Source organism: Lagenorhynchus albirostris, chromosome 9, assembly GCF_949774975.1.
Source record: "Lagenorhynchus albirostris chromosome 9, mLagAlb1.1, whole genome shotgun sequence".
Classification (NCBI taxonomy): Eukaryota; Metazoa; Chordata; class Mammalia; order Artiodactyla; family Delphinidae; genus Lagenorhynchus; species Lagenorhynchus albirostris.
In genome coordinates, this window is record NC_083103.1 from 19,023,158 (window position 1) to 19,046,064 (window position 22,907).

General features: G+C 41.3%; 1 protein-coding gene across 2 annotated transcripts in view; it reads left to right on the forward strand.

Annotated features, from left to right (window-relative positions):
* Positions 1-7,975: 7,975 nt before the first annotated feature.
* Positions 7,976-22,907, forward strand: part of LRRC4C (leucine rich repeat containing 4C) — a 153,042-nt gene continuing 138,110 nt past the window's right edge. For both annotated transcript variants that reach the window (XM_060157722.1, XM_060157723.1), the window contains exon 1: positions 7,976-8,915. The gene's annotated coding sequence lies outside the window, so the exon portion shown is untranslated. The remainder of the gene's footprint in view (positions 8,916-22,907) is intronic.

Here is a 22,907-nt window from a genome sequence, read left to right on the forward strand (position 1 = left end):
GATCTGAACTTCAAAGCCCAAACCTCAGCTCCCAGCCCCCGCCCACCCCGGTGGGTGAGCAGACAAGCCTCTTTTGGGCTGGTGAGTGCCGGTCATCACCGATCCTCTGTGCGGGAATCTCTCTGCTTTGCCCTCTGCACCCCTGTTGCTGCGCTCTCCTCTGGGGCTCCAAAGCTTCCCCCAACCCACCTCCCATCTCCACCAGTGAAAGGGCTTCTAGTGTGTGGAAACCTTTCCTCCTTCACAGCTCCCTCCCACTGGTGCAGGTCCCGTCCCTATTCTTTTGTCTCTGTTTCTTCTTTTTTCTTTTGCCCTACCCAGGTACGTGGGGGGTTTCTTGCCTTTGGGGAAGTCTGAGGTCTTCTGCCAGCGTTCAGTAGGTATTCTGTAGGAGTTGTTCCACATGTAGATGTATTTCTGATGTATTTGTGGGGAGGAAGGTGATCTCCACATCTTACTCCTCCACCATCTTGAAGGTCCCCTCTCCTGGTAGAGTTTTAAAGATACCTTTACAGGCAATTTTCTCCTCAGTGCAAAGACTCCTAATTTAGACAGTACAAAGATGCCAGAATGCAGTTTCTCTGCACAAATACCACCTTTCTTAGAAACATTTGATATAGGAGATTGTGTTCTACAAGAGCTTGGTTCACCATTTAAAAAGATAATGCCATTTGCAGCAACGTGGATGGACCTAGAAATTATCATACTAAGTGAAGTAAGTCACTCAAAGACAAATATCATATATCACCTATAAGTAAAATCTAAAAATATAATACAAATGAACTTATTTACAAAACAGAAACAGACTCACAGACTTAGAAAATAAACTTACAGTTACTAGAGGGGAAAGGTGGCAGGGGGAGGGATAAATTAGATGTTTGGGATTAACATATACACACTACTATATATAAAGTAGATAGATAATCAACAAGGACCTACTGTATAGCACAGGGAACTCTACTCAATATTCTGTAATAACCTATATATGGGAAAAGAGTCTGAAAAAAATAGATATATGTACATGTATAACAGAATCACTTTCCTGTACACCTGAAACTAACACAACAATGTAAATCAAATACACCCCAATATAAAATTTAAAAAACAAGATTTCTAAAATGTAATTTGGTCTCAATTGATTTAGAATCAGTTGCCAAATTGTCATACAGTTGTTTACTTCAGCTTTCTTCTTTTTACTTTAAGTTAGTCCTAGAATATGTCGTGTTGCCTAGGGCGGTCTGAGAAAGGAAGTATTATCCCTCAAGATATTCCCCCTTCACTCATGCCCTTCCTTCTCAGACATCTTGATACACTCCTAGAAAGAACATTTTAAGACTACCTTTAAAATCTCGACTCTCTTGATCTCTACATGGCATCTAATAGTCTGATCACCCCTCCATAACTGAGTATATCATTTAGCTAAGCTTTAGCTCTGCCAATCTTTGGGCCATTTTTCTTAGAATGAACCTCATTCTCTATCCTCTTGCTGCAAAACAGGCAATTCTGCACTCATCAGCTGTACACTAACATTCGTGAAGCTTTGAACACATGTAGTTTTCTTATGTGAAGTCCTCTGGGACTGCCCTTATGGAGAGGTGGGTACTGCCCCCTCTGCTGCCTCAGTTCTTTACACTTATTTCTGGTAAAATTCTGACCAGATCTTATATCACCATTGCTTGTAATTAGCATACTTATTACCTACCCACTTCCCTGCCACCACCAAGTAAACAGTTTATTCATCCATTTAATCAAAATGTATTTGGATGCCAAAGGGCCAGGCACTGTGCTAAGTAATATGGGTACCAATAAGCGTTCAATTCCAGTACTTCTGTAAATTGATTAGTAATGCATTTTTTCCCACTTATCTGGAAGGACATCTGTGGTTTTCTCATTTATTCCTAAAAGCTATTCCTAAGAACTATTTATGATTTAGAATATGAATCCCTTGTTCTATGCATTGCAAAAAGTTTTCCCAGTATTGTGTTTTTTGTTATTATACATATTTTTCCTTTATTGTTTCTTCCTTTAAACTTTCTCATTGGTTTTTTGGGGGTTTTTTTTCTTTTTCTTTTTCAGAAGCGAATGGGTACTAGGGAGGGGATGGAATAGATAAGAAGAAAGGCTAGTGCAAAGAGACCGCAGAGGAACCTGAGAATGGTCTTAGTAAAGTAAAACAGTGAGAGAAGTGGGCAGATGTATGAGCCATTCCTGAATTAGCATCAACAGATGTGATCAGGAAAGTGAAGGCCGTCAGAGGAGGCAGTGATAACTTCCATAATACCTGGCACATAATGGGAGGTTAGTACTCATCTCTCGAAATAAACAAGTGACTGACTGAATGCAGAGAATTTCTTTCCTGCAAACCCCAGTAATCAGTAAGGAAATTTGCTGTTTGTAAAGGACAGAAGTTTGTGGTTGATTGTGATGATGACTCTGATTCTTCATTCTTTTGTCATGTAACTTTACAGTGGCCTCCCACTGTAAGTGGCATGATCTGCTCCATTCCTTGATGATGGGTACCAAGTGATTTACTGTAGCCAGTGGGAAGTCGGCAGATTTGATTCATACAGAAACTTGAAAAAGTGCATTCTGCTTGCTCCCTTTGACTTCTGCTTTTGCCAAGAAATTTGCTTGGGTTAAGTTGATGAAGGAAGAGACACATAGACTGAAGTTGAGTTGTCCCAGTGACTGTAGCTGAGACCATTCTAGATCAGCTATCAGTGAACACAGCCAAGATCAGAAGAGCCACTTAACCAATCCCTGACTGACCTGTAGATTCACGAGAAACAATTAATAATTAGTGCTTTCAGCTACCAATTTTGGAATGGTTTATCATGCAGCAATAGCTAAGTGATATAGAAGTTATAAAGCTCTGATTAAATTATTTTATTCGGTGGCATGCTTTCTTAGTTTCTCTATTTAATAGTTGCACTAAGTATCTTCTATTTCTAACATTTTATGTACCACAGTAAAAAGAATAGTCACTAAGAAACAAAAGTGTAGACATTTCCTAATATCTTAATTTTAGACATTCATTTATTCAACTATGTACACAGTATTAGAAATACAAAAAAATAATGCTCTCATGAAATCGACCATGGTTTGGTGGGAATGTAGACATGAACAAATGATTTGCATCCAATGCAATAAGTAATAATAGGAAACATTCATTAAAACCATGATCTCTGAAACAAAATAACCTGCGTTGAAAATCTTGCCTCTGTCACTTCCTAGCTGGGTGCCCTTACTTAACCACAATTCCATTTGCGTTATCTATAGAACGGGATGGTAATTGTACCTACTTCATAAAATTGTTGGGAGGATTGCCTGCACTGATATCTACCACATACTTAGAACTGTACTTGGCACTCATAAGCTATCATTAAGTGCTAGTTATTATTTAAAAATTTTAAAAGCATGAGGGCACAGTAAAGTAAGACTATATAGGGTGGGAACTGGGTGGAGGGGTAGTAGAGGAGATACTTTAAAAAACCATAAATTTGCAAATCTCTTTCTTTGGTGTCTTCATCTATATTTCAAGGAACAAAGAATAGATGACTATTAGGTTATCTTCTAATTCTGAAAGACAACATTCTTGGAATATTGTCTAACATAACAGATGTAGTAAGTTCTCACTAAATATGGCATTTGATCCTTAAAGTAGTTTTCAAAAGAAGTTGGTCTAATGAAGTTAATTCACATGCCATCATTCATTATGCTTGACTTTAGAGGTAAGCTTGATACGATTATCCCACAGGACATCCTGGTCCCTTTTAATGGTGCTGGAAGTGAAAAGGGAATGTCTGTTCCCAGAATTGGTCATGTAAACACTCAAATCTTAAGTATGTGTTGTGCTTGAATAGACTAGCCTACAGCCTGTTAAATCAAATTAATAAACACAATAGCTGCGTCCATAGTTTCTCTGTTTGTAAAGCAGAGTCACGGAGCTCATTCTGTTTGTTATTTTGTATTTCTGATTACAAGATTCTGTCCTCTGCTGTTTGCTAAAGATTATACCAGGTAGAGTCATCAGCGCACAGTGAAATAACATAATTTTGTTTCCCCACCCAAATGCCTACAAATCAGGAGAGGAGCACAAACATAGAATTCTCAATGTCCATGGAACAAACCTGCGACATTAGCACTGTGCCCTTCTTCTCCCAAGTCATCTCATTTTAATGGCATCTGTCCTGCCCATGCTTTGGGTAACTAAATGGGCTAATTGGAAGTGTGACAACATGAACAATCCGTTAGTCTTTGGGCAATTATTTCCTCTAAAAGAACTTTTGCAAAGAATTTTACTTAAACACATATGCTGTCCTTGTTGACAGTACCTGACACTCCTACTGAATAAGTGTCTATATTTATGTCATTATTTAACAATTTAGTTTGCGTGGACATTTGTATGGCAGTTAGCTTGTTGACTACTTATTTCAATTCTCTTTGAGTAAGATCATTCAGTGACAAATGTGTCAATTTCATTTCACCCATAGGGTTACAAATTCATCTCTGGGATTCAGTGCTGATCATGACAGTCTGCACGTCTGTGACTATCTTAGATGTATTCCCCATGCTTCCCAAACCTAGAAACTGTAGCAAAACTGGAAGAGTTGGAATTGAGTACATCTAGGTTCAAGACTTGCCTGTGTCTTAACAAGACATATTTACCAAATATGTGGCTTTCGCATCACTTTCCCCATCTTTAAAAATCTCTCAGGGGGTTGTTTTGAGTTTTAAAGTGATGTATATGAGAAGTCAGCAAAAGAAAACCATGCCATATGGATGCCCCCAAAACACAGGTTGAGTCTGAATCAAACAATGACAGCCAAATGGCTAATTCAAGGTCATACAGTGTGAATGGGCGACTGGTGTGGGAAAATAAATCGCAGCTGCTGAATGGGAAGGTAAACAGGAAAGGGAAGACTTTCCTTTTTCTTTTTGGTTAAATAGCACTGATACTTCACTGCTGCTTTGTTTGATAGATTAATTCATTCTGAAAGGCTTTAAAGATGTCTGGTAGGTAGCTAATAATCAGCTTTGAAAAACAATCACTGGTCTTTCCCTTGCTATCAAAGTCCCTAAAAAGAAAATTTTCATTTCAAATGGCTTCTAGCTTACTTCAGAACCAGAAGGTAGATTCCTTTGAAGTTATCTAGAGCAGCTAGTGAAAGCCCTTTTTAATGGTTTATTAGTTGATAAACTGTAATTGGCATATAAGGGTAAGAGCTTCAAAAGACAAATTAAACTTACAGTCAACTGCCCACTAGTGTTTTGAATCAATCAATACAGCATTCTTTTTTTTTTTTTAATTTTGCGGTACGCGGGCCTCTCATTGCTGTGGCCTCTCCCGTTACGGAGCCGGATGCGCAGGCTCAGCGGCCATGGCTCACGGGCCCAGCCTCTCGGCGGCACGCGGGATCCTCCCGGACCGGGGCACAAACCCGTGTCCCCTACATCGGCAGGCGGACTCGCAACCACCGCGCCAGCAGGGAAGCCCCCAGCATTCTTTTAAAAACAGAAGCAATGCCAGTACCCCTCAATAAATTCACATTTTGATGCAATCAATAACTACATCGAAGTTCTCCAAAAAGACAGAAATTAAATAAATCACAGTTCATGTGTAAAGAAAGGCCTTTTCTCTTGCAGGTGCTGACATCTGAAATACATATTAGAGTATGTGCTTAGTACCCAAAGAAATATATAGATGTAGTTCCTTTCATTTTTTAACTCTAAATGAGGAAATACCCATGTACTATAAAGGGAACAGGAAAAAACTAAAAGAACATTTGGTGTGAACTTGGATATGCCTCTAATGTTCCCTCAGTAAAAATTTTCTCCCTTTTGTTGAATGTCACTTCTCATTATGATTTGTAACATAAAGACTCAAATCTCAAGTATATAATGTGCTTTAATAGAGTAGCATACAGCCTATTTAAAACTATTTTCAAACCAAGTACATATTCTGATCTCTCAAAAGTATAGTAAATCAGCATAGAGATCATAGATTATGCAACTTGAAACAGATAAATATTTATTTGCCTTCCTCCCCCAAATATATAACGTTTTATTGTTTGAGTTATCATTCCTCATTTTATCCATTTCATGTCTCAAGGTCACATACCTGAATGGTATAAAATGAGTAAGTATAGCTTAGAGAAAAGGCCTCTGACAATTGTATAGTGGAGAAAGAAACCAACATAAATGTTATTAATAATATTATTATGCAGGCCCTTCCATCTTTCTAAGACCCAGTGGAGTTGAAATATGCCACCTGCCCCTGCCCCCGCCCCCAGCGTGAGTTGGTGGAAAAGCCAACTAGGAGCGAGTGATGTTGGAATTAAGTTGTCAAACTGCCCTGGATGTCTTGTACACACTGAACAGGCCAATTTACTGCAACACTGCATAGGCTGAAGGCTCCTATTTCACCTTTACAGTGTCTCCTCCTGGTGAGATTATCCTGCTGGACCACAGGCTCCCTCCCTGGCAGTATTTCAGCTTCTCCTAGATTTCTTCTCATTAGTCTGTCCTAGGTAATAGTAGTGTTAATCCTTACCTTGTGACCAGCCTGCTTGCCTAGAGAGGGAAGAGGCTCTTGTCCAGCTCTCTGAAAGCAACAGCTTTGTGTGTTTGATATTTTTGAATCCTAGTGGTGACTTGATTTCTATGTCTTCCCCTTTGTAGCTCCAACTCCCGGCTTTCAGGATGAACACAGCCAGGCTTTGAAAAACAAAACAAAACAAAAAATGACTTCTTCCACACGACCGCAGTTTCTTTGCGCGTTACTAACCTGAGTATGGGGTGGCTTTGAGACGCAGCTGTTCTAGCTCTGCCCTCCAGGTGGCAGCAGTGCCACACCGCAGGGGCTCCAATCCCCTCCACCCCGACTTCAAGTGTTAATGCAATTGACCAATCAGTGCTAAGATGATGGGAGGTAATTGGGTAATTGTATTTTACTGATCACAAGCAGAAAAAGGGAAAGGAAAAAGGGAAAGAAAGAGGGGCAGAAGAGGGAAGGGGACCGCAGTCCGAGAGGAGATTTGGGGAGCTAGGACCCAAACCGTCAGGACGTGGCACTGGCCGAGAGAAAGGAACTGCCGCCGGCACTGGGAGCGCATTTATTCTTTGGGGGGAAAGGGGGGAGAGAGGAGCGGGCTGGGGAGGAAGAGAGAGTTCCAGCCGAAGTGGATGGAAGGGGACCGGGGTTTCTACCGCGCTGGGAGCCGCGAGCTGGGGCGATGGCGCTAAAGACGGCGCGGAGCAGCTGCGCTCCCGGGAGCGCGTCTCCTCGCGGAGGACTAGCCGGCGTCGGGAAGGTCTGGGCGAAGAGAGGCCAACTTGTGGCTCCAGAATGCACCCGACGCAGCTGGAAATGAGATCAAAGCTGCAGTTCCATTCGAGAAGGATGAGAGGAGCCAGCGACTAGGGATTTTTTTTTTTTACCTCTTTCGTTCCATGTTCTATTTTGTATCTTCTTTCCTTATTATCATTTTTTTATTTGCCTAACAAACACCTCGTCGAGCCCCTCACTTCACCCTCCCCATTTGAAATAAAAGCCCAGTTTGAACTTCTTTCATCGCGGCGCCCCCCGGATCCGCTGCCCGCTGATGGAGGAGAAGGGGACCCGGTGGCTGGCAGGGGCCGCCGGCGAGGGACCGCGTCACGAGTCTCCCCCGTGATCCCGGCCCTGATCGTGGAGTTCTGCTACACCTGGAGGATCTGGACCGGGTGCTAGGGGTGGGGGCGGGGACAGAGGAAGCGCAAGCCACCCCGAGCCTTAAAGAGAAAAAGAAGTAGCGGGGGGGAGGAATGGGTTTCTTCTTGACAGCTGACGGAGCCTTGAAATTTTCCTTCACTACCTCCGCCCCCGCCCCCGTCCCCGCCCCCCCGCACTCCATTTAACGTGAGATTATGAAATTGCAGAGGCGGTGGAGGGAAGGAGACAGGATATAACAGAGTTTGGAGGGAGAGGGGAAGGTGGCTGGCCGGGTGGCTGAAATCAAAAATCCAATTGCGCACTGGGTTGTGATGAGAAATCTAATCAGATCTTTGGAGAAGGGGCCGGCCGGAAGGGTGGCGACTGGGGGGAGTTGATCCCCAAATTCTTCGAGGTCGGGGCTGGGGAGAGGAATCGGCGATGTAAAAGGAGACTTTTTCTTTTTTTTTTTTTCTTTTTCTTTTTTTTTTTTTTTTTCTGGTGGCGGTGGCGGTTGGGTGCGTTGCGAAAATGAAAGATGCGGGACGCAGCTCTCTCCTGGAACCGAACGCAGTGGATAAACTGATTGTGCAAGAGAGAAGGAAGAACGAAGCTTTTTCTTGTGAGACCTGGATCTTAACACAAATGTGTATATGTGCACACAGGGAGCATTGGAAAATGAAATAAAACAGTGTCAGACCCGCGGGGGTTGGTGTGTTCTGACATAAATAAATAATAAAACAGCTGCCCTCCCTCTCCCCAAAAGGATGATTGGAAATGGAGAAACGAGGATCCACAAAGGAAAAGTATGTTCATTTTTTTCTGTAAAGGAGAAAGTAAGCCAAGGAGATATTTTTGGAATGAAAAGTTTGGGGCTTTTTTTAGGAAAGTAAAGACTTGATATGGTGGTGTTTTCTTTTCTTTTTGAATTTCCCACAAGAGGAGAGGGAATTAATAATACATCTGCAAAGAAATTTCGGAGAAGAAAAGTTGACCGCGGCAGAATGAGGCATTGATTGGGGAAGAGAAGCCAGCCGAGCACAGTTGGATTTGTGCCTATGTTGAGTAAAATTGATGGATAATTGCAGTTGGATTTTTCTTCATCAACCTCCTCCCCTCCCCCCCTTTTTTTTCTCTTTGGGGTCAAGATCATGCATTTTTCTGCTTGTTCTTAACCACCTGGATTCCCATCTGGATGTTGCTGTGATCAGTCTGAAATACAGTGAGTGATCCTTTTTTTCCTATTTATTGGTGAAGAAAATGTCCATTAATTTAGCATTCCCGGTCCCTTTATCCCTGTACCCCCTGAGGTGGTTTTTAAAGACCTGGCTGTGGGGACCAGAAAACAGGGAGAAGGTGGCCCACGCATTTGCTCCATCAGGCTGTGCTCACTGATAAGCAGGTTTGCTATAATGATGCAGGTTGTCTGCATCCCGGGGCAAATGCCTTTGCAAATGTCCATCCGGAGAAAAAAAATTTCCCCAAGAAAGCCGCTGCAGTGTGGGGTGCCTTGTGCTGTGTGATCAACACTGTAGAATGCGTTTAAGTTGCATGGCAGCCCCGGAGTTAGATTCACAAATGTTTAGCCATTGGAAATCGAAGGGACCCAATTTAAATTTCATTATCCAACCTGACATCGCAGATCAACAGAATGCATTACCACAAAAATATGATAATAAACCAACCAGATGAAGGCTGGCTTCTGGCTGGTGAGTGGGTGGAGGGAGGGAGAGTGGGACGGGGGAGGAAGTGGTGGAGAGCTGTGGCTGCACCATCCCCAATCTCTCTTGCACACACAGTCTGGAAAGTGGTGGTCTAGAGATTAGGTTACCTAGCTCCTTACCAGTGCTAAGGATGAGAGGAGGACCCTCCTCTCTTCAACCCCACCCCCTTCTAACCACTTCCCTGGGTAACAGAGAGGCTGTCCATGTAGGTGCCCTGGGCAGTTAGTCGCCTTCAGTTTTGCCAGTTTCCTTCAGTGTTCCCTGCAATACCAGTTCAGAGCTCTTTAAAAAAAGGCAGAAATCTAGTGTCCTGTGGTTAACTTAGATAAAGGTCTGTGGGTTGAACATCACTGCTTCTCCTATGCCAGCTTTGTCTTGGGGGAAAGCAGCCACTAAAGAAAAATTTTAAAAATGGTTGAAAATGCTTAGAGAGCCTGAGGGCCTATAAGATCTCCCCTCTTTGCATCTCTTCCCCCATCGCTGCCAGGATCATGGAGCTGGCTTTTCTTTAGTTTTGTGTTTGAACAGAACTCTGCCTCTCAGTCTTCTGTTATTTCTCTCCAGGGCCTTCTATCAGAATCATAGACTGATATAACTTTAGAGCCAGAAGATTCCCCAGAGATCTCATGCCAATAAAAAAGGAAACTGAGGCCTGGAGAAGTCATAACTCTTTGGTTAATGGCCAAAGCATATGAGACAGGTGACTCACACAAGCCTCTGAAGAGCTGACAAAAGTCAGTTTGGGATCCAAACTGGACAGGAAACAGCCGTACGTGGAAGAATTACTTCTTTCACCACAGCTGCCATTTTTATCTAGAAGGGTCAAGGAAGGTACTTATTCTGAGAGCTTGCAATAAACTCCTGACATTCTGGACCTCATGGGTAGCCCATCTCCAGCATTCATGTCTTTTCTTAGTCTTTTTTTTTTTTTAGTTAATAAAAGAGCTCAGATAACCCTAACTTTAATACTATTTGGAAAAAAAAAATGATCCACAACGCTGGCATATCCCAAAGGACATGAAAGGCAACGGTCTCCTGGGTCCCTTCTTGGTATTGGGCTCATTTAATCCAGTGAGTGGTGGTCCCTGGAGAGTCATTAAAGAACCATGGAGTTAGATTTATATGAGAGAATGATAATAGAAACCAGAAACTCCCTGCTAAAAGCATCTGAGTCTGTTCTTTCACTCACATCATCTATTCTTATCCTTTTCATTACCCCTTAACTAAACTAGCCTACAGCTGAGCACTTCTCTAATTTATTTTTCTGGGCACATGTTTCCTGTTGGGACGCAGATCAGGCAATAAATTTACCGACCTATGAAAATAAGGTCGTGCAGGGTTGTGTTCCCCACCCCTGCCCCCAAGCTCCCTATAGGTTTCTGCATATCTTATAATTTCTTGCAGATATTTTGCATGTTTGTTTTGTTTTTACATGACCACAGTTAAGTCATCAGTTGTGGTCAAAGATTGACTCAAGTTATTTTAAGTTCCTGTTCAGCTGCAATTTAGCACAACTGAAAAAAGAGAATAAAGAAAACAAAATGTACTTTGAGGGTTTTTACTGCGTAGTTCAGCTCTGGGCTTCGCGTGGGAAACCCAGCTTTGCAATCAGCTTGGCTCTGCCAATCAGGAGAGGGGTTTTTCCTCTCTTTCTTTCTTTCTTTTTCTTTCTTTCTTTCTTTCTTTCTTCTTTCTTCCTCTTCTTTTTTTTTTTTTGACATCAACAATTTCTTCATTGCTACTCTGATTGAACCTCAGCGTGCATTCCTCTCCGTCACATTGCCACCCCCTCTCAGTATTCTCCACGTTTATACCCACATGCAAACTTTACTGAGAAAGAGAGGTAAGGGGATGGGGGGGTAGGGAGAGAAGAGAAAATATGAATGTGTTTAAAATTGTGGGCTGAAATATGTCCTCTCACCCACCTCCACTTAAACCTGTTCTTCAAATCTGGAGATGATGGAGCATCTAAGGATGGCATCCTTTTTCACACTGGTGAATCACTTCACCAGTACTGCATTTCAGGACACATTGCCCAGACCAGGGTTTAGCTCCTTTGGTTTGTCAGTCAGAGTTGGCTCAGCATTTTAGGCAACTTGCTGGTGGACTGATGAAAGAATTATGGCCATGGTAGATCTAGAAACTTAGCCCTTGAGCTTCTTTCTGGACAGAAGTTGGTACCCACTGATTGACATTTGTGAGCAGGTAGCTGTATACTGGAATTTGCTGAGGGCCACAGGCCCAGAAAGCTGCTGAATTTTGCAAGTTTTTAAGTTACCTTTTCGAATATTTTCCTCTAATTTAACAGCTATGTGCTTTGGGCAATACCTTTAATTTCCCTGGCCTTCAATGTTCTTATCTGTGGGATGGGAATAATATCAACAAATTGGAATGCAACCAATTAGAATTGTCTTGTGAATTAAAAGTAATGATATGCAAAGCCCCAGCATAATAGACCCTCTAAGGAGAGCTGTTTGTTGTGGTCATTCTTGGATTAATTTGGATTAACTTCCTGGGAATGAATACAGCCTGGCCACATACTTTACAAATTCTAGTGGCTACACTTAAGAACCAGGGAATGTGCAACTGACCTTACAGTAGTTGCCAGATTCTTCTTTTGAGGTTTTATCAGGAGAGATTCATTGCAATATATCATTTTAGATATGAAATTCTGCCTCCAGCTGGAAATTGAAAATCAAGATTTTCTCCTTAAAGTATAGAAAAATAAATCTCAGCAAAAATCATATTTAAATGAGATTTTAGGGGAAAATAAAGTTGTTCTTGTGTTGTGTGTTCTTTTTGTCTAAAAGTTACAGAAGATAGCAGTTGTATATTGACTGTATCATTTTGGCTACATATTACATTGGATGTGGAATGCACAAAATAAAGGCAGATTTCTAGGCAATTATATAATTAACTTAGATGGTGTAAAATTCCGTTACTAATATTAAGGTCCCCACGTCCACGATTTGGATTCACAGTCTTCCTAGTTATCATGAATCCTATGTTAGTTATACGTCTTCATTTTGTGAAAGGATAAAGGCCCAGTAGAGTGTATGGAATCAAGTTTCATGTAGACATATGTGTCTTATTGTTTGCATGTGCAAATCTTCCAACACCAGCTTGCCAGTGGTTTTCCGAGCCCGCCAGCCGTGGTCATTTCTAATAATTTCATTTTCTACATCAGCAGCCCTGGGTTCTATCTGTTTCCTCAGTATGCTTCTGGAAACCTGTTCTCCCTTTGAGAGAAAAAGAATCCTGCTGTTTTAATTATTGTTACTCTTGATGTCACATCTGTGGATAACAGGACAGTCAGGCTGAGGAGTTGCCCATTGGATGTTTATACTGCTTCTATTCAATTAGGAAAATGATTTGAATTCTGTGTTAACTTTGGAAAAGCATCCTTAAGTTACCCATTTTCACTGATCTTAAGAAGAAACGGAAATCGTCTATGAAGGTTCTTACCATTTTATTAATTTTACTTTTTGGTGTGCTTCTAAAAGGTGACTAAGAATTTCAGTAAACTTGAACTCTGACATCCTAAGTGAATTTGAATACTCAGCTTTCCACTGGAACACGTGTGGTACATAAGCCGTTAACCTCTCTGAGCCCGTTTGCTTATCTGTAAAATAGAGATAACAACCACAGGAGGCTGACCACTGTGAGGATGAAATCAGATTGCATACGTCATGCACAGCAGGTGTTCAGTAAATGCACATTGAAACTGAGCGTCTTTGATTTTAGTTTAGGTAATGCACAGTTTGCAAAAAACAGATATGGCCTTGTTTGAGGGAAGCTCTTCATATAAATTCATGTTGGTATAGGTTAAAAAATGAGAAATTTATAGACAAGGTTGGAGTAACACAAATAGATATGACCATTTTTGGTAAGGTCCTACAATTTTAAAACATATTTGGAAGTGCTTTAGTGAATGCCATTCCTGTAAGAAAGACTACAATATACTTTATGAATTGTGGAAAATGTACTCTGTGTCTATGTAAACTTTCATCAAGTATTTTATAATATAGGCATAAAAATAATAATTTATAAACAGCGTCTTAGAAGATTTTCCAAAAGGATCAAGAGTCTGTTGCATGTTTCTGCAAAATGATTTCTCTGGAGAAATGTAAATTTGACAGTTGAAACTTTATTGGGCGGATCTTGTGGCTGGGACGGTGTGCTTGTGACACTCTCTGAGGGCAAGGATTTTATTTGTTCTTTGGCATGTCCTTAGTACCTCAGAAGAGTGTCTGACAAATGGTATGCCTACAATAAATATTCCTTGAAGGACTGATTGAACTTAAGAGGAGTTACTTCCAGAGAACTCAAATGCATGTATATACATACATACAAGAAGCCTGGCTTTTAGGAACCTATGGCAGTTTAATGAGAAATACCATTGACTGGGCTTCCCTGGTGGTGCAGTGGTTGAGAGTCCGCCTGCCGATGCAGGGGACACGGGTTCGTGCCCCGGTCCGGGAAGATCCCACATGCTGCAGAACGGCTGGGCCCATGAGCCATGGCCGCTGGGCCTGCGCGTCTGGAGCCTGTGCTCCGCAACAGGAAAGGCCACAACAGTGAGAGGCCCGCATACCGCAAAAAAAAAAAAAAGAAATTCCAATAAGTATACTGACTCTGTGTGTGTATGTGTGTGTGTGTGATGTCATAGCTGTACACACACACACACACACACACACACACAGAGATTTTAAGCACCTCTGAGTGGTTTCCTTCTGCTGGGAAAGCTGAGGTCTGAAAGCGAGGTGATGCAGTGTATTTTTCTTAATCTTGGTGCTGTCAGTAATGGACTGTAACAATTGATACAAGTCACCTCATCTCTCTTAGGTTGGTCTTATATTCTTTCCTGTTAAAAAAAAGGTTAAAAACTAAGATTCTTTCAAGCACTAAGATTTTACGATTTTCAATTCATAATCCACTACCTAGGAATTTGAGATTCCTAGGAACTGAAAATACAAAATCTCTGATCACAGGTTACTATCGATAGTTGTCAAAATATGGAGAAGAACAGCATAGAATTAGGTGAGAAAGGCAGAATCCGTGTCACAATGGCGGATATGCAGGGTCAAAATGTGAGGAAAGTATCTAGAGGTTGTGTAGGGGAAATATAATACAATATGGAATAGGCAAACCTTGGATCTCAAATTTTTTTCACTACTTGTTAGCTAGGGGATCCTAAGTGGGCAAATTGACCTTGCTATGTCTCAATTTTCCTCAGCTATAAAAATGGACATCATTTTTTTCTTGCAGTTATTTTTAGGAGCATTAATTAAGATGTCTAAGTGTTTGGCACGTGATTAGTACACAATAAATGCTAGCTCACTTTCTTTCTTCTCATTGAAATCTGGTTATTTTCCACAGAAATGGGAACATTTAAGTGAAAGTCTGTGAGTGTTTTGCTTTACATTTACTAAATATGTGAATGAAGATTTTTTGCCAACTTTGCCATCAAAATGGGTAATATTATTTTTGATAATGTTTTCCAACGTCAGTCAGATTTATAATGAGGTTTAACAATGATGAACAGCTTATGTAAGATTAACAAACTTTTATTTCATCTTTGGCATAAGCTGATGGCAGCTTTTTGTGCTTATGTATGCTTTCAACACTAATGGGGATTATGGGTAGTAACTACCAGTTATTGAGCATTTGATATGCACCAGGTACTATGCTGATAATATAACATATATTTCTCCTAAATTCTCACTTTGGAAACTGAAACACAAAGAGGCTAAGTAATTGGTCTAAGGTTATCCAACAACTAAGTGATAGAGCTGGAAGTAGAAGCTACATCTCTTAGGACTTTAGAAACAAGATCAGAATCAGTAAATGCAAACGTGTTGCCTTGTAACAAGTAAACATGGCAGCTCACCATCCTCTAACCTGGTACTCAATGTGAATATTTCAATTGGGATTGAGGTGTCTGTAGTTTCCCTTTACTGCTTCCTGAAACAGAGGTTGTAGTCACATATTAGATCACTCATACCTTGCATCTTTTGGTCAGTCTTATCTAATATCCAAGTGTTCCCCCACATGAGGAAGAGACAACTTATAAGAAAGACTTGGGAAAAATTGTCCTAACTCACTCAACACAACTACTGGACAGAAAAGCTTTGCAAAACGCTATGAGATCATCTGGAAATTCATGATTGTCTGAGAAATAAGGTCAGTGCTAGTAATAAGGTTGGAGTTTTGTTACAATATCCTGCAAATCCGGTGGGCTCCGAATTGTCTGCCTCACCCCCCCAGCACCTGATCTCAGTCCTTGCGATGTTTGATCTCTGTAGCATTTCGTACCATTGATGCCCCTGGCTTTCTGAAACTCTTCTAGGGGTTTGAGGTGCCGTTTGCTATCACTTCCTTTATTCATTTCATGTCGTCCTTGTCTTGTCCCTCGGCTCTCTCCTAAAATGTTGAGGGCTTCCCTTTGGAATCAGTTCTATTCCCAATCTCTTCGCATCCCTGAGAGATGTCTGCTGGGCTTGTTTTGAGACATGATGTCAGATCCTTGGCCTCAGCCACCTTGTGTAAGCTGATGATTCCTAAATCTCCAGGGCCAGCAAGATCCCACTTTCTTACCTGGTCTCCTGTAGGCCTTACAAACTTAGTACACTAACTGTAACTGATTATTTTCCCTCCAGGAGCCTATATATTTTCAGTTTCAAATGATACCAATATCTCTTTAACCTCCCTCATATTCCAACCACTAATCAAATACTCATCCATCTACTCATCATCTCAAACTCAGCTTTTCTGTCCCTCAGTCCAGAGTCCATTGTTTCTCTCCTAGATACCTTTCTAACAAGTCTTTCTGATGCCAGCTTTTCTTCAGTATGGTCCAGCATTCATTTCTCCTTCAGAAGGACCTTACTAAGAAATAAGGCTGAACATTCCCTTCTCTATATTCTATAAATATAGAATAAAATTCGGATTCTTCTCTTGATAAATACAGTCTGGCTAGCCTATTCATGCCTCTCTTGTCTGTCTGCCATACTGAATGTTTTATTTCTCTGGAGATATCCCAGTCTAGTTTTTGGCTCAAACTTTGTGAAAGCTACTCTATTTGCTTAAGATATACTCATCACAAGTCAAATCTCAGAGCAAGTTACTTCCTCTGGGAAAATCTTTTCCAGGTCTCCTAGGCCCACTGAATCCTCCTGTCTCTGTTACACTAACATTTTATTCACAGATCTGTGATAGCTCTTGTCACTAATATTTACTTGCCTGAAACCTGCTAATATGACTTCTTTTAGGATAGGGACCTCATCTTACCTGTCTGGTCATCTCCCACATCTAGCTAATTTAGTGCACAGGAGTTTTCAATATATTTTGGTAGAACCAATAAAGGAGTGGATTAATTTAACACATCTGTAGGGTGAATTCCGCCTACGGTGTAGGCCGTTATTTTCCCAATATTTTTCCCACTAAGATCAACCTTTTATTATTTTTACTCTAGGGACCCATGTTTCAAAACTACTTTGCCCAATAAATACATTGCAACTCATTCCTCCATTTTTCCTAATTGAAAACATATTCTTGCCCATCATTGTTCTTGAAATGTGCTAACTGAACACTGTGACCTTGAATTGATATAAATTGAGCCAGAAGATGTTTTCACTATCTTATGCAATTGTATGAGCACATGCATGATTTCTAATTGCCTTTTTGAAATATTGATAAGAGGCTTTGTCTTTGAGGCTTCCAGTTTTTTAAATAGTTCTGTAAATATATTTTGGTGCTAATATTATACTCTAATTTAGAGGTGCTAATAGGCTGAGTGCAAGTTTGGCAATACATACTCCTCAGTGGCATTGTTCATGAAGAATATTGTTCACAACAATGAAGGTGCCCCTTGGATCTGGACATTGCACAAACTGCACAGTTGTATGAGGTGGCCTTCTTTGTCATAAATGACTGTTGGAAAGACACTGACTTTTTTTTTTTTTTTTTTTTTTTTTGCGGTACGCGGGCCTCCCACTGCCGTGGCCTCTTCCATTGCGGAGCACAGGCTCCGGACGCGCAGACTCAGCGGCCATGGCTCACGGGCCCAGCCGCTCCGCGGCATGTGGGATCTTCCCGGACCGGGGCACGAACCCGTGTCCCCTGCATCGGCAGGCGGACTCTCAACCACTGCGCCACCAGGGAAGCCCAACACTGTGACTTTTAGTTTTGAGTCATGCCCAAATATGGGTTTATGCAATGGTAGAATAAAAAAAGATCTTCTCCTTAGTAAAAGTGCCTGGATTAAAACTTTGGTGAGCTGCAGTCACTTTTCACAACATGCAAACACCTGGTTTTATGGAGCCAGGTATGTATTCTCAGGAGATGCTCTGGCTTCATTCTTTGGAAGGATGCTTCCTCCTTTCTCTCATAAGAAACAGCAGAGGGCTTCCCTGGTGGTGCCGTGGTTGAGAGTCCACCTGCCGATGCAGGGGACGCGGGTTCGTGTCCCGGTCTGGGAAGATCCCACTATGCCGCGGAGCGGCTGGGCCCGTGAGCCATGGCCGCTGAGCCTGCGCGTCCGGAGCCTGTGCTCCGCAACGGGAGAGGCCACGGCAGTGAGAGGCCCGCGTACCGCAAAAAAAAAAAAAGAAAAAGAAACAGCAGAAGACACTGGGATTAGATGAAAGTGCTAAATGGTAAGACACATTTAATTATGGTTTAATTTTATTCTTCAATCTTTGAATATAAATGTCTTGAATATGTTGAACTAGAACATATGTTTTTCTTTTAGTCCATTTTTCATGTTTTTCTTCTAGTGTTAGATGATTTCTTTCCAGTGTAGAGACTGCTATTATTATCTCATAATAGTAATAGTAATTTCTAATAATAGCAATAGTAAATGAGAGAGCAAACTCAGCACTGGCTCTTCTAAATAATAGCCAGTGTACACTTGCTCCTGCCAAAATGTGAACTGCTGAGACATTGTTTTCTTGGGAAGGGTCTATGTGTTTCATCCCATCAATTTTCACCAAGTCAATATAGGGAATATGGGAGAATCCAGCCATTCAATTATATTGTTTTATTTGTTGCTAAGATAGGTATCTGGTGTGGGGGTAGGTTTCACAGATTTAAAAAGAGCACTATTTTTCTTATGATGACTAATACTGTCCCCTAAAGATTAAAATCATCTGTTACTGTTGATGTGGTCCTGCCTAGAACAAGTCGTTTGATTTATTTGTGATGTTTTAATAGATATCCTATTGTCCATATAGTTGATTTTTTTTTTTTTTTGAGCCTAAGAAACATAGTATTAAGGAACTCATTTTCAGGACAATAGCCCAGTTTTCTTTAACCAGTGACTTGATAATGATGTTGGAAAGTTCAGTAACTAAAATACGCTTTTTTTTAAATTTTAGGGTGCATGACTTTGGAAAATGTAAAAATTGTGCCTCTCTTGAAGGGTTTAACAGTTGAATGTGAGCCAGATCTCAGAATCTGCTGATTTTTACAACCTTAGGGAAGGGAGAGAGAGAGATTGCTCTGCTCTGAGCCTGCCTACTGGCTGTTCTAACCCGGGCAGAGAGAAGGCTGATAGCTTAGATTCTTTAGGGAGAATCACCTTCCTAGGCAGAGACCAGAGCACGGGTGCGGTGAATGAATTCAAATGCATTATGGAGAGCAATCCAGGGGACGGTGATTTCTTCCAGCTGAAAAGGCAGAAAGTCAGAAGCCATCCTAGAAGAGTTAACATCTACACAGTGGTGCTCAGGAAGGCAAGAATGGAACTATGAAGGCTTTCTCTGTATTGTTTGAACGTTGCCATGGCAATAGTTTCCAGCAGAAGTTACATGTTTTTCAATTCCCCAAAGCAGCAAACAGCTTTCCCTTCTCATCCTCCCACCATCCCTCCTTATCTCCCTGAGTGCTTAGTTCTTATCTCTCAGTCCTTTTTTTCCCTCCCTTTGTCCTTCCTTTTGTTCTCAAATTCTCAACTCTTTCCTCATTAACAACAAAAATATTCCAACTCCAGGAAGTCACTTTTAGGCAGAAAGTGAGTCAGACATATAGCCTTCTCTCCCGTTTTCTGTATTCCCCTTTCTGTTTACCTATTAAAGACCTAATTAGACGAAGCTGTGTATGGAAGCAGGGTTGGGGCTTTCCCTTGTTGGTAGGACACAAAACATATTATAATGGTTGGTGTTGTGGTGATATGTTAATTGGATCGCTGCGGGCAAGTGCAGAGCAGCAGTCTCTGACAATTAGAAAGAACAATGACTTTACTATGATGGGGCCCACTCTCTTAACCAGGGGGGAAGGATTAGCATGCATCGCAGGTCTCTGGAAGGTTCCTGTAGACCCCGAGAGAGAGCTCTGCAGTTGGAAGTGCCTCCCGTCTCTTCAAAACGAAGCTGCTGCCCCTCCTTTAGCTTATTTTTACTGCCAGAGAAAGAGGAGTGAGGGGACAGTGAGAGGTCTGGTTTAGTGGGTGGTGGGGGACCCGTCGCAGACCTGGGCAATAGGATATATCGTGGGGATGTTAGGAAGAAATCTTCGCCTGCTTAATGCGTGTGGCCTGTGACTTGTGAAATGGGTCTCATTAGAGCCTTTCATATCCAGGCATGTGCCAAAGTGCTTTGCAGGCACAGCGCCATCACTTCAGGTCCGACCCTGCTGCTGTTGGCTGCAGCCAGGAAGGGACAGAGGCTCTGTCTGTATTAAAGCTTTCAGTCTCATCGCTCTCTGTCTACTGTTCATTGTAAGGCGCCTCTGGGCCTTTCACTGTGGTCCAGGATGAGGCACAACACATCTCCTAGGTGTTCGTAGAGAGGAAATACGAAGGCATCGGAGCATCACAGATAGGCTTGAGAGAGCCGGTGGGATGTGACACCCAGAGGTCCCCTCTCTTTTCCACAGGACTGGCATCAAAGTTGTCTTTAGGCTTCCCTGCAAATATGCCCAGATACTCACCTGAAAGAAATGATGGGTAGTTCAGGGCTAAATAAGTCATCAGGGACTTTTGTATTATTAGATGCAGAGGAACTCTTTGCTTTTGGGGGAAATTCGTATACTAGAGATGTTAGAAGCCAATTTTATCTCCCAAAGCGTAGCCCCATTGATAGTAGCTGCCGGATGCTGAGTACTGTATGTCAGGCTCTGTACATGTCTCTTATTTAGAATGCCTAGCGATTCTACAGGATTGATGATTTAAGAGCATTGACGTAGGAGCCAGGTCAACCTGAGCCCTGTCCTGCTTAGATATGTGGCTTTGGCCAATTTACTTACCCTTTTGAACCTCACATTCTCATGTGCAGCATGAGAATAAATATAGTACAGAGTTGTGGTGAGTTATAATTGAAATAATGCTTATAAAGCTTTTAGCAGAATGCTTGCACGTAGAAAACACTCAAGCTATTATTCATAAAAATGTAAGAGGTGTTTTCATACAACAGTATTAGGAAATAATCACTAGGCCTGTGCCTCAGGCAGAACAAAATTAAAAATAATTAAGGGCAGGTTGCTTAATGAAAAAAGAAAAATAGCATCGGGAGGTACATTTCTGAATTTGAAATGGTGAATTCCTGGTATGTTTGGTATAACTCTACAGTTTGAAAAGCAGAATAATAGGATCATTGAAATAAACTTGTTGCATTCATTCTGAATCAATGATTTCCATTCGACCATATTAGAGTTTTCTTGTGAAACTGATCTCTTGGGTCTTGTATCAGTCGTGATGCCTTAGACTGGAAATAAGATATAAAGATCTAACTAGATTAAGCAAAAACAGAGAATTTACTGACATATGCAGTTGAAAAGTCTTGCAGTACATGGAGTTCAGGTATGGTTCGATCCACATGTTAACAATGTCACGGGAATTCCTACTGTATTTTCTCTGTAATTCTCTTGGCTGGGTCCTCTTACATGGACCATTTTTATCCTCAGGCTATTGTTTTGTATTCCCTCACCCATCCACCAAAAAAAGATTCACACTTTTATCCCGTCATTCCTAGAGAGCATCCTGAGATCTAAGCTGACTGGATTAATTTAGGTCATATGCCCATTCGTGGACCAATCACTGCCTTCAAGGAAATGGAGTTGAGGGTCAGATGCATCCCTAGATGGAATTCAGGGGCTGTTGAGAGACAAGAGGAATTTGGTGCTGGAGAGATAATCACAAATAACCATAGGTCTAATGGTGGAGAGCGAGAACAATGAGTTATTGTGTTTCACACTGTAACTTGCTTCAAGGGTTCATTTTGTTTCTACTTCTCTGTAATGCTACATTGTTTATAGGTATGGGGTTTTAATAACCATCTAAGGAGTTTTGTTCTTCCTGAAAATCATCTTACTGTAGCTATCAATTTTTCAGAGGAACAACTTCATCTGCATTCATGCTATTTTTGCATTGCTCCTCTCATCTCTTAGGAACAAGTCCTTGCTATTGAAAGGGAATTTACCGTCTTTTCTGGAAGTGAGGAAACAAAAGCAAAAACAAAAGAATCCTCTTCAGTTCATTGGTAGAGCTTTTTAAACCTCTTCAAACACCCAGGCTCCTGGTCAATAGCACCAGCCATGGGTGTGCTTCTATCCAGCTTTGATTTCATCATATTTGTCACTGCAAAGATCTCAGCAGTCACATCGTCCATTCCTGAACTCTTCATTCTGCCTACCCAGGGATGGTGACCTAGGTAATATGGCATGATATCCTTTGCTTCTTAATAGGCAAGGTAGAGGAAATAACTATCTGGGCTTTGGATACAAATATTTGTTAAGAAGACCTATTCATAGCACAGGACTGCTCAGAAGGTTCAAGGACTGGGAATGATCTCTTTTGTAGTCTTCTCACTGTGTAACCATATTGTGCACAGTATAGATACTATATTCACACTTATGCAATGACATGCTCTGAACCGAGAATCAAACCAAGTTCATATGCTTCTCATAAAAGGTGTTGTAGAGAAAACTACTGGTGGAGGAGGTTGTGCCTGGAAAGTTAAAACAAGACTGCCATTTTTGACCACCTGTTATACGGTAGAAACGGTAGTAGTTTATGTTACGTATTTTACCTCATTGTACCCTTACAAAACTTCAGTAATAATAATAATAGTAATACCAGAAATCAATAATAGGTAACATTCATTGAGTGATTATTATGTGTAGGCACTGTTCCCAATGCTTTATCTTTGTAATGACATTAAATCCACAAGCAAATAAGCACTTTTTCTAGTATGAAGAAAGGGAAGTTTAGATAGGCTTAATGACTTACCCAAGTCACAGAGCTAATAAATGACAGAGCTCTGCTTTGAACTTCTGGTCAACCCTGCGGTTTCTATACTTTGCTGTGCTGCCTTTCACAGGAGACTACTTAACTAAAAACAAAACCAAAAAAACCTTAATTTTTTTTAAGTTTAAAGAAATCAAAATGCCAAAAACCTGTAACTCTTTCCTTTAACTTCATTTGATTTTCATTTGTCCTGCCTCCCCCAACCCTTCTTTTTTTCCCAGGGGTTCTCCATTTTGTCAATCTATTA